The sequence below is a fragment of the Rhipicephalus microplus genome, chromosome 2 (assembly GCF_043290135.1).
Source record: "Rhipicephalus microplus isolate Deutch F79 chromosome 2, USDA_Rmic, whole genome shotgun sequence".
Taxonomy (NCBI): domain Eukaryota; kingdom Metazoa; phylum Arthropoda; class Arachnida; order Ixodida; family Ixodidae; genus Rhipicephalus; species Rhipicephalus microplus.
The window spans coordinates 188465605-188478694 of record NC_134701.1 but is presented as its reverse complement, the minus strand read 5'-3'; the positions used below and the strand labels follow the sequence as shown (position 1 = coordinate 188478694).

The following is a 13090-nucleotide window of genomic DNA, read 5'->3' as shown; positions in this document are numbered from 1 at the left end:
ACCAAATTCAAAAGATTACAATATGCTTGTGCAAATAATGAATTTTAGGTTAAAAGCAAATTCAAGGCGAACAGTGACCTTGGTCAATAATTTTAAGTCAAACGCAAATAGTCTGTATGACATAATATAAAGAAAAAAGGGCATATTTGTCATGACCCATTAGCCTGTATAATATTTTTCTAAAAATCGAAACAAGGCCTGTGCAAACGTCATTTTTTTGGGGTCAAAAGAAGTGGCAAAAACTTTGAATAGTAGCTGATTTTCACTTTTGATAGAGCACACGTAATAACCTGTAAAATATGTTATATTTTAAAATTCACTATACTTCAAGCAAGTAAGCCGATATAGTGAGCTTTTGAACTTAGAAAACGATAAATCGGCACAGGAGTAATTAATTAATTTAACTTTGAAGTGGGACTTCACAAGAGTGCAGATTTTCCCTGAATGGGTGTTCTCACGGTTTATCGCTCTTTCATAGCAGTGAAAGCACCCTTACAAAAAATTACATGCGAGTTAACATACATTTAGATATATGCTTTCATGGGTTAGCACCTCCTCACTGCAGTGAAACCACCTTTACAAAAACCCTGTAAAACACAGCTGTTCCTTCATTTCGAATACATTGAAATTTTTCACAACGAATAGAGTACTATTCGTTTGAATATTAGAAGCCTATTTGCACAAGCCTAGATTACCATATTTGCAGATTTCATACTTGCAACTTGTTTGGTCCAATCACATTGCAGTCGCTACCTTTTACACATTGTGAGCTTGCTCAATCACTTGCTTTTTTTGCTTTAGATTTTATTGCGATAGCAATTATATGGACACTCTCGGCTGGGTTTTGCGACCAGCGTCTACGTCGACATGGACGTCACCGTCATTCACCATATATGTATACGTATCTATATATATGAAAATGAAAGAAAGAAAAATAATCCAGAAAGAGACTTCGGCACACGAAATCGAACCACTGACCTCTGAATAGCGAGTGCGAAATGTTAGCTACTGAGCCACGAAGAAACACCTGCTTTAACATTCAAAGGCAAGCTATTTGTATCTACCACTCACCGCTGGTGAGGGGCATCTCGGGAAAGGAACTATCTTGTTTTCACCATTACCAGCGAGAAGGCGCAATAAGCGCGCGACGCCAGATCCTAACGACGCGCGCTCTCATCTACCACGCGTACATTGCCCCGCGGAGAGGGGGCACGGTGGACGATCTCGCATGCGCTCACTTATCTCGTGGTGGGGACATTCGTACGCCTTGGGCTTTCAAGAGCGATTCATTTGTAGTTACTCGGCGCACGAAGGTCACTGCACTTGTTGCAAAATCTTTGTTTGCAAAAAGGGCGCGCTTTTCAGACACAGCGAAGTATTAGCTGAGACGCTTATTCGCGCTCATCTGCACCTGTGAGTACTTTCCGTGCGTCATTTGTGTGCGAGAAACGCGGAGCACATTTCGATCTGCTTGCCATTATTCACGTTACCTTCCAATTCGTTGCTATTAGGTTCATTGCTTTGCCTTTGTGGCAAAGCTGTGACTTTTTTTGTGCACATGAAGCTACGTAGATAGAGGTACAACTCCACCTGGTTGTACATACTATGAAACTTCGACGGCAATGTACAGAAATTGAGGGACCCTTAAACTGCGCTTTTAGGAGTTGAACGTGATATAAATAGTATTCTGTTCCTCCTGCTTATTTCAAATACTTAGTGTGTAAAATTTTCTCGGACTTGCTATGCACCCACTACCTGGCCTTAATAGTGCAGTAGCGTGAGTGCCTTTTTTAGTGAGTGACTGGCTTTAAACTGCTTGTACTACACATTATTACGAAAATATTTCATGTTGTATTGCGAAGCATGCATACAGGATGCATGTGTTTATAAAGCATAAAAGTTACTTTCACTGCATTTCTAAACAGAGGAAGTTTCTTTCACTGCACCCACAAGCAGATGCATGGCTGTGTGGTAGAACATCCGCTTGCCACACAAACAACCCCGGTTGGATCTCCACTCTGAGCCAGAACTTTCATATTATTTATTTTATTTGCATCTCTCTCGATTTTTCAGTCACACAAAGATGATAATTTTTCGCTTACAATCAATGACACCGCCGCCGCTGTATAATTTCTGCAAAACGAGCTCATTAATACTATCAGGTTAAAAATGTAATAAACATTGCACTGTTTTCCGGGTTTTCTATGTTGCATGACGCACAACTGCTCCTACTGCGAGTTTCTTACAAACTGCATTTTATTCAATGGTTCTTGTTCAAACACGACAGTGCTGTATGGCATCGCATGGGATCACTACAGATAAACAGCACATACCTCAAAACCTTGTCTTGAATTCAGAAGATGATTCATTCAGACATTTTGCAGAAATTCAGCATTTCTCAATAGGTTCTGCACAATGCCGCGTTTGCCATTAATTTTCTGACAACTGCGGCTAGCTAGTAGAGCCTAAGTCACTTTTGCACCAACATAATGACTTTCACGAACTATAGGCATAGAAAGTTAGGAAGTGCATACAAGATGTACTACATGTTTACAGTATGGCTTTGTTCAAATACAAATGAAACATGTATAATGAATCAAACATCATGCTTTCAGAAGTGTCACAGCCAAAATAAAATTTTGAGCGATTTTCGGAGCAGCTAAAGCTTACTTTTGGACAACTAAAATGAAATATGGAGCAGGTGTTGGGAAATAAAATGTCTATTTTTTATGCCAAAAACCAAATTTGGAGTATGTCAAAAAAGAAGGCTTACATTTAGAAAAAGAAAAGTATGTGCAAACAATGCAACATAACCCAAATCGTGCTACGTAAACACGAGCACTGCTATTTCAATAATATTAGTATTTTAAGTCAACCAACTGAGCGAACAATTATAAATACATCATTAGCATTTCTTGCATCTGGCAAATCCTTTGACTAAATCCGTGAATTCGAATGTATATCTGCCACGCCAGCATAGGTCGGCACTTTGAGAGACTACTCACTCATACTCACTCACCACAATTTTTTCAGCCTTCACCCTCACTCACGTTCGTACTCACGTCTACTCCCACTCATAGGCCCTCACTCACGTTCGTACTCAAGCCTACTCACACTCACTCACATTTATACTCACTCCTTCTCACACTCAAAGTACTCACTCACGTTCATACTCACTCCTACTCGCACTCATGAGTACTCACTCACGTTCAAACTCACTTCTACTCACACTGAAAGTACTCATTCACGTTCATACTCACTCTTAGTCATACTCACGAGTACTCACTCACGTTCATACTCACTTATCCTCATACTCAGAGTACTCACTCACGTTCATACTCACTCCTACTCGCACTCATGAGTACTCACTCACGTTCAAACTCACTTCTACTCACACTGAAAGTACTCATTCATGTTCATACTCACTCTTACTCATACTCACGAGTACTCACTCACGTTCATACTCACTCTTACTCATACTCACGAGTACTCACTCACGTTCATACTCACTTATCCTCATACTCAGAGTACTCACTCACATTCATACTCACTTATACTCATACTCAGAGTACTCACTCACGTTCATACTCACTCCTACTCACACTCATGAGTACTCACTCACGTTCAAACTTGCACCAACACACACTCTAGGCCCTCACACACGTGCATACTCACGACTACTCACACTGATGAGTACTCACTCATTTAATACTCAAGACTACTCACACTTGTGAGTACTTACTCACATTAATACTCACGCCAGCTAGCACTCATAGGCCCTAACTCACGTTCATACTTACGACTACTCACACTGATGAGACTCACTCATGTTCATACTCACGCCTGCTCACAGTCACTCACGTTCATACTCACGCCTACTCACACTCATTGCTCATGGCTCACGTTCATACTCATGACTACTCACACTCTTAGAGAAACACGGACTGCTGGGCGAGTTGGTAATTCATTTTAACTAAGGTGCGCAAAAATTAAAGCAAAAAGGGAGACACGTCGAGACAGCGCGCCGTGTTCAGGTGTCTCCTTTTTGTACTTCAATTTTTCATGCACCTCAATTAAGACTCATAGTTACTCACTCACCTTCATACTAACGCCTGCTCAAAATCATAGGCCCTCACTCACCTCCGCACTTACATAAGAATTCACCTTCATACCTACGCCTACCCATACTCAGGCGCACTCAATCACGTACTTTTACATTCACATACACATCAACATCACAGCAGGACAAAGGCCTCTCCCCTGTTCCGCCAGTCAACTCGGTCCTTTGCTTGCTGTTGCCACTTCATACCTGCAAACTTCCTAATCTCATCTGCCAACCAAACTTTGTCTCCCCTTTCCCGCTTTCCTTCTCTTGGAATTTACAAAATAACTGGCAGAACACGAAAGTAATGAACAACAACCTCGAAAGAAAACAGCGCTTCGAGATAGGTGGCAGTGCACTTGAAGTTGGTAAAGGTATATACGTCTACTTAGGACAGGTAGTACTTGCGGAGCCGAGCCACGAGACTGAAGAATAACTAGAAGAATAAGAGTGCGGTGGAGAAGATTCGGCAAGCACTCTCAGCTCATGGCTGGTAGATGGTCACTATCCCCTCAAGACGAAGGTATATAACAGCTGCATCTTGCCGGTACTTACCTACTGAGCAGAAACCTGGAGGCTTACAAAGAGGGTTCAGCTTAAATTGAGGACGACGCAGAGAGCGATGGAAAGGAAAGTAGTAGTTGTAACCTTAAGAGTCAAGAAGAGAGCAGAGTGGATCAGGGAACAAACCGCGGTTAAGGATATCATAGTTGAAATCAAGAAGAAGAAATGGACATGGGCCAAGCATGTAGCGCGCAGACAGGATAACAGCTGGTCATTAAGCATAACTGACCGGATTTCCAGAGAAAGCAAACGGGTTAGGGGGAGACAGTAAGTTAGGTGGGCAGATGAGATTAGAAAGTTCAAGGGTATATATTGGCAGCAGCAAGCACAGGACCGAGTTGAGTGGCAGATCATGGGAGAGGCCTTTGTCCTGCAGTGGACGTTGTCAGGCCGATGATGAATATTAACATTGAGGTAGCGTTACGTGTACTCAGGTTACTCAAGAAACAATCAAGCTGAACAATTGTCGCTTTCTTTAAGGGTTGGTAGGCTCCACAAACAGGCAATGACTCAGCGCAATTACGACGAACCTTTACATTCATTTGTGTGTCGTGATGCGTAGGAGATGCTGAGACATCGTTTAGAATCTCAGTAATGTGTTACAAGCACTCAAAACGCGCTTTCGTAGGCTACGACGCACGCGCGCTAAATAGTGACGCTCTCGACAGCTCCAGTATACTACACCGCCGCCACTATGATTACCCGCCAGAACCCAAGACGTTGCCATGCCATCCGGCTCGGCCGCTTCGTTCATTCCACTGCCCCTAGCCCCTTCTGACTGCACTAACGGGACAGGCTGGCACCGTGGCTTCGCCACTCCGGCCGCCCGGCCACTGATAGGTGTTCCTTGGCCCGGCGCGACCGTCGAGACGGCTCCTCCCCTCTGCCTCGCCTTCAGATGGAATGCGTTGCGTACAGCAGTTTTGCATTCGAGAAATTGTGCGCATCTTCGGAGATGTTTTTCTTCTTCTGTGGGTCGCGCTCACGTGGAGACTTCGTTGGCTCCGTGCCGGCACTGACGATTGCAGGGGGCCTTATTTATGGATCTGCGGACGTGGTTAACATTCATTGGCAGTGTGCGTACACAGGGTTATCGCGGACAGCCGAATGAAACGGTAATTAACGAGTTGCATTATGTGTGTTTTGTACTAGCCCGCGTTATGTGAATGACAGAATAAATTATCAAGGGTGATTGGGCGCTTATTGCACATTGTGTCTGCACTGTTGAAGGCATAATAAGCCGCCTTTAGATGGGGTTTCGTCTAACCTTTAATAAATTTTGCGTCAATAATCATGATGCAGCGTGCATACAGTCGCGCAAACGTGGAAAAAATATAGACCGTGTGGAGAACACATTGTCGTACTAAATAAAATTAATTATTTTATTATTATAGGTGATACAGCTCCAGGTCAAGACTTAGTAGGGCATATTAAGTATGTGGGAAATTGAATAAAATGAACATGCCTAGCAGGGAAAGTAAAGAACTTTGATTATGCAATTATACAATAACGGCGGTGCGTGGTGCTGGGGCTGCCGCCATGCACGTTTTTACCCTCGTTTGTGGTTGATGTTTTGGGGGTTTGTCTGCATCTGAGGTGACTTTCTGCTTAGTAATGGAATAGAGTGATAGAACATGCATCTGTGCATGGTATGCACAGTGATTCTATAGCGTACATAAAGTGATGATATACCAAGGGCTCTAAAGCGTGACGAGGGAGGGGGTGGCAGAATGTCGGAAGGAAAGGCATATATTGCTAAAACAGATAAATTCACTTTTAACAGGGGAGCTGTTTTAAGGTTGGAGTAAGTCCGCGTAGTGTACGCCATGGTCTGCCGTCTGGTAACTCGCGCGGGGAAAGCCACAAAGGGCCGTCCGCCCTGTCAACCTGGCACTACACTTTCCTTGGTTGGAAAACATGGCGGAGGAAGAAAAACGGTTGGTAAGGAGCCTCAACAAGCCTCGTTTGCTATTCAAAACAAGCCCACATCAACGTGTCCTGCAAATTTGTTACTGGTTGGCATGTTCCATAACTACAATTTTCAGGTTGTGTGTCACCCGGTATATGAGTCATGCCTCATGAGAATACATAGTTGCTTGCAATGTCTGTTTGTTGTTTTGTTTTGTCTCTTTATTGTGTCAAAGTAAAGTTCTTATAGTGAAATATTTTTAAAACTATTGCTACAGTTTCGCTTTCTCGCCAAATTGTTACGTCCTGTTCTACACACTTCATTCTTCATGGCTGCTTTCAGTGAGTAGGAAAGACAACAAATCAAGTCACAAGTCTAACGCCTCTAGCGATCACCACGTTATCATTTATCCATAATGACCATAAATAAACATGGAAACTTCATGCATATTTCTGCCATGTCTTCCGCAGCATTTGACACGCACATCGCAGTCGCACTTTATAGTTGGCTATGCTGACACACGTGTATATAAGTGATACACACCTTGACTGATTAATTTAAAATCGTGCAAAATCTTTTCGCACTTCGCATTTTACTCTGTCGAATAGCTTGGTGAGTTATTTGAATGTGTTTTGTTAAAATAATGCCGAAATTGAGCTATTTCTCTCTATGTTGCTCTTTTTGCAGTAACTATAGGCAGCATGAAAATTGTTATCGTACTTGCTCACAATGAATATTTCAATATTGCCACGAACGTAATAACAGAGAGCGACGAAACGACGTCTTGCTTGCCCTCAGACCAGGACGCAAAGAGCCCTCTTCTTTCTTCACTTCCAAGGGGTTTCCCCTACAGTTGATGGCTCATACCCAATACCTGTGACATTACTCCCTCTCCTCGAAAAGCATCGGCTCGATGCTGGTAATGAGCGTTGAGAAAAAAAATGCGAAAGAAAAGATGCTACCATGAAACCCAATAACTCCGTCGTAAGGGAAAAAAAAAATGGGCTGGCGTCGTAGAAGAACTCAATAAAGAAAGGAGTAAGTACACAAGACAATAAAAAAAAACCAAAGTGGCAAAAAAATAGTCATTGCATGGTAAGTTAGTGCACGTTCGATGGATGACGCGAGAAATATGGCTTGAGTCTTGACACGTGCACCACATCACTTTGTGGAAACCGACGGGAACGTCTTGAGGTGCCCTCAGGGAGAACTTCATACGTAACGTCACTGAGTCGGCGCAGAACTTTGTAAGGGCCGAAGTAGCGTCGAAGCAACTTCTCAGAGTGACCACGCTGTCGGATGGGAGTCCACACCCAAACTTCATCGCCTGGTTGGAAGGTAACCTCTCGGTGTTTAAGGTTGTAGCGGTGTGCGTCGGCAGTTTGGCGAGCCTGAATACGGCATAGGGCGAGTTGACGGGCCTCCTCGGCGCGTTGAGCGAACAATGCAGCGTCCGTGTTGAACATGCTCAAGTTGTTGGGAAGGAGCATTGCGTCGAGCATTGTGGTGACCTCTCGACCATGAACTGTAGGTTTAACAGTACTCGCGCAAAGCTAGCGCATGAGTCAGTTGAATAGCTTGAAATAGTTGTAGAACCACTTGCTACTTAGCCTGTGTCATTTGACGCACTCAGCAGAGTTACTGGCAAGTATTCTGACTCTAGAAGCAGTGGTAACACGACCTTTCAGTTAAGGGTTCGTACACTCTTCAGAATTGTTTTGAAAGCAGGTCAATAATAACATAGTGTATATAGATATCTTACGAGAATAGTTTCCATCAATTCGAGCTTCGGTTCCGATTTCCCAGCGATTCCGCAGTCTCTGAGGCTAGAAATATGCCTTCACAAATTATTTTTGTTCGTCATTTACACTTAGGTATCCACAGACAGTGTTCCGCTGCTAAAAGGCGCGAAAACGAACACGGGCATACACTTCGCGTTAGGCCTGTTTTCCCGCGTATATAGGAGCAGCTTCTTCAACATAAGTATTAGGTACGCTCTCAGCAACAAAAAAAAAACAACAAATGCACGCCACCATCTCGTGAAAGAATTAGTTACGCTGCACAGACAACAACCAAGCTCGGTGAGCAACTTCTTTAATGATTGAGCAATCGAAACCAACTAAAATTCGATCGTGCGTGTTTTTTTTTTTTTTTCGAAAATAGCTACGTTATCCTCGAATCCCGCTCAACACTTTCTCTCGGAACATACATTTTAACGAACAAGGCCGGAACCCCGTCTTGTAGTAGGCACACGTTGTGCGCCAATGAAAGGAGAACTGACAAGTGACGCGCCGTCCCTTAAGCGCCGTACTATATCTGCGCCTCAAATTAGTTTTTATAAAGAAAATTTATTAAATTTATTTAGAATGTCAGAGTGTTGTGCATGCTTACGGAATTTTTTCAACGCTTGAGTGAGAGGACGCACGCTGCGCCTTGAATATATCGCAGTAAATGTTATTAAGGCTGACAATAACCGCACTTCAAAGCGACATATTGTACCTTCAGCAGAGCAGACAAAATCTGCAATCAGCAAACAAACGCCCTTGATGAATGATTGTATCACTCATATTACGACAGCACTGTAAAAAGATGCGCAAAGCGGTTTCAACTCATCGATAGACAGTTTTAGCTCAACAGCCATGCGTGCGCAGGCTGCCATTGGATTAACAGGCGCACGTATAGATGATATCTAGGCCCACGTTGTCCGTGTCACGGAGCCTCCATCTACAATAAATATGCTCACACTAAAAAGTTAAATCACGTTACCAGGCATACAGGCGGACATTTTTGTGGGGGGAGGGGGGGGCCCAGTTTGTTACACCTTTGCTACGCCACTGCACGCTACGCTAATACGATACGTAAATACGGCACGGGTCTGTGATGGTGCTCCTCCTCTCCTGCTCGTTCTGTTTAAAGTGCGCCCTGAAATATGTCTGAGGGCAAAAGAACTAGATATGCGAGAAGATGACTATACAAGCGCTCTTGTATTATTTCACTAAAGTACCTATCCCGATCAACAGGTGTATCGTAAACAAAGCGTAGGCTGACAGGCAACAATACGGCGTGACACCTTGCATAGTAGTTTTTTTAGAGGCCTTCATGGTGTTTGGATGCTTTTACTGGATTGATTGATTGATTTGTGGGGTTTAACGTCCCAAAACCACCATATGATTATGAGAGACGCCGTAGTGGAGGGCTCCGGAAATTTTGACCACCTGGGGTTCTTTAACGTGCACCCAAATCTGAGTACACGGGCGATGCTTTTACTGGAGTTAGGAGCGCCGAAAGCACAATGAACGAGAGAGGAGGGGTGTACCGACTATAATCTACCGAGTCCCGTACTGTATTTGCGATCCATACCTTCCTAACTTTCTAGTTTCCACAACTATTTCTCGAAACGCAGTACTACCAAACAAGCAGCGCACTCCAGAGACAGAGAGGAGGTGCCGTCGCCGCCACGCCGAGACAGACGCCGACGCAATCGTGTGCAGTGGCGCCAGGACACACAGGCACAGCGTACCGTGACGAACGACGAACCAAAAGCATGCCACCAGCCGCGTGATCTTTGTCATATTACACACGCCAGTGTTGGGGAATGGGTGCCTCCATTCCACTCCAATTCCGTTCCGGGGAATTAAAACTTGCCGCAATTCCATTCCTTTAAATTCCTCGGAACTAAAAAAACTTTGCCCATTCCCACTCCAAGAATGGCCAGGCTGTTCAATTCCATTCCTGTAATTCCTTAACGTCGGAAAGGTATATTGACAGTTTTATTGTGTTAAGAATGAACGTCCCATAAAGCTGACGTCAGCCGATGAAACAAAAACTGCAAAAAAATTTAAGCATTGCCATTTTTTGGGGCGTGTTCATAAACGGAACTCGAAAACACATTGAGAGCTAACATATTGAGTGCATTGCTTTGTCGTCTGCCTTACGTTGTTTGTTAGCCCTCTATATGTTTTCGAGCGTTTATTTCGTGTGAACAAATATACACGCCTTGGAAGAGGAGGGATATTGCGATTCCGTGCCCCGGCCTATAGTTCGAGTTTTCATAAGCACGCAAAACACGTTCTAGGGCTAGTAGCTTGATGACAAATCTCGTGCAATAGCTCACCCTGCTGATTACCGTAGGGGCAGTTCTATCGCCACCCATAGTATTTGCATGATCAGCAGGTTTAAACGAATGGTGATGCATTATAACCGTTTAGGCTTGAATGTTTCACTGCAAAAGTGAAAACATGGCGTATTTTTCTGCCGACCAAATTAGTGTGGGAGAAGACTAAGCAATTTGGCCAGATGTGTGGAGTGGTCGTGAATATGAAGAAAACTAAGATATGCTTAAACCGGAGCAAGACCCCCAAGATCTGCTTGTATCAGTTGAAACAGGGCACCGTTCGGGCACCTTGTGCCTTTGCATTGATTACGCAACACTGGACTGCAGTAGTCACGCTTGTCAAGCGCACCTCGCAAGCATGAATAGGATGAGAACTTGTGTTCGCCTGTGCGCAGGTATGGAATCTCTTCGTTTGTCGCAAACGTCTGTCGGGTACTAAACTGCTCATGGGATAAAATTCAGGCTGTACCAAGAGTATTCGCCACTTTCGTGTGGTTGTATCCTTAGGCCAACGCGCAGGGATAACTTGTTTCTCCCTTCAATGTCTGCCGCACTTGTTTATACACTAACTTCCCCTCGGTTTCTCTTTTACAAATATGCAGATCGTTCATATATACTTTTACATCATGCCTACCCTTGCCTCTGGCTTGGCTCTGGGTAACTGAAAGCGCAGCTAGAGAATGCGTAGTGATCTTCGACTTTAATAATAATTATTCACGTTTAACGTCCCAAAACCACCATATGTGTATGGGTGACGGCGTAGTGGAGGACTCTGGAAATTTCGACCACCTGGGGTTCTTTAACGTGCACCCAAATCTGAGCACACGGGCCTACAACATCACACTCATAGTAACTCACTCATGTTCCTACTCGTTGCTACTCACTCTCACAGCAACTCACTCACCTTCGCAGGCAAGTCTACTCCCACTCATGAGTACTCACCCACGTTCGTACTTACTCCTACTCACATTCATGAGCTCTCACTCACTCCTAATCACACTCATGAATACTCACTCACGTTCATACTAACGAATACTCACACTCATCAGTACTCACTCATGTCCAAACTCACTTCTACTCACACTCATGAGTACTCACACACCTTCATACTCTCTCCTTCTCACACTCAGAGTACTCACTCGCGTTCATACTCACTCCTACTCACACTCTCAAGCTCTCACTCATTCCTACTCACACCGATGAATACTCACTCACGTTCATACTCACGGATACTCACACTGATGAGTACTCACTCGCGCTCAAATTCACATCTACTCACACTCATGAGTACTCACTCCCGTTCATACTCACTCATACTCATACTCAAAGTACTCACTCACGTTCATACTCACTCTTACGCCCACTCACAATACTCACTCACGTTCATACTCAATTCTACTCACGTTCAGAGAACTCACTCACATTCATACTCACTTATACTCACACTCAAAGTACTCACTCACGTTCATACTCACTCTTACGCCCACTCACAGTACTCACTCACGTTCATACTCAATTCTACTCACGCTCAGAGAACTCACTCACATTCATACTCACTTCTACTCACACTGAAAGTACTCATTCACGTCCATACTCACTCTTACTCATACTCATGAGTACTCACTCACGTTCTACTCACTCCTATTCATACTGATCAGTACTCACTCATACTCACACTCACCACGTTCAAATGAGTATGAATGAGTGTAAGTGAGTGTACTCATGAGTGAGTACGCCGAGCTATGTACGCCAGTGACCACGAAATTCAAGTGATTCGTAAAACTGAGGAGTAGAAGTGGCGAAAAATAGCACACAGCTTTTTGTTTAAAAAGTGCAGGAGAAGTGTCATACACTTCTCCAAATGATTGCCAGAACCTCTTTCAGATGCCAGCGATCATACTAGTGTTCCCAATTACGCAGTAGTTACACGCATGAGTAATTGAACGAAATGTGCTCTGTCCCGTGAGTACATGTAGTACAGCAGCCCTTCCAAATCATAATACGCTTTTTCGCAGAACACCGGTGTACTGCAGCGAAGGTAGTTTAGGCAGCGTTCTGCACGGGTTATAACAAGGCCAAAAAATTTTCGAACACCGCCACACAACCCACCCCACTACTTTTACTTCTTATTTTTTACTATGGGGGTTAGGTTTAGGGGACAACATCTCGGCTCGCTTGCAAGGCGCATTCTTCAAGATAAAGTAACAACAATGCACGTCCGTTGGTCCGGCTACAGCACCGGATATCTATCACCAGGGGCAACGCAAATGATGCAACTTCAATATCGAAAAATGTTTTAGTATGTGTCATTGCTATGGAGAGAAACCTGATCGCCAGCAATGCGGGCGTTTGCAGTCCATCGGCTCTGTCCGTGCGTGGAAATTGTAATATGCACTCCCAG

At 44.0% G+C, this 13090-nt stretch overlaps 1 protein-coding gene across 1 annotated transcript in view; it reads right to left on the bottom strand.

The window, feature by feature from the left end:
• The window catches only part of Irbp (Inverted repeat-binding protein), a 41278-nt gene that overhangs the window by 353 nt on the left and 27835 nt on the right, over positions 1-13090 (bottom strand). The window lies entirely within an intron of this gene.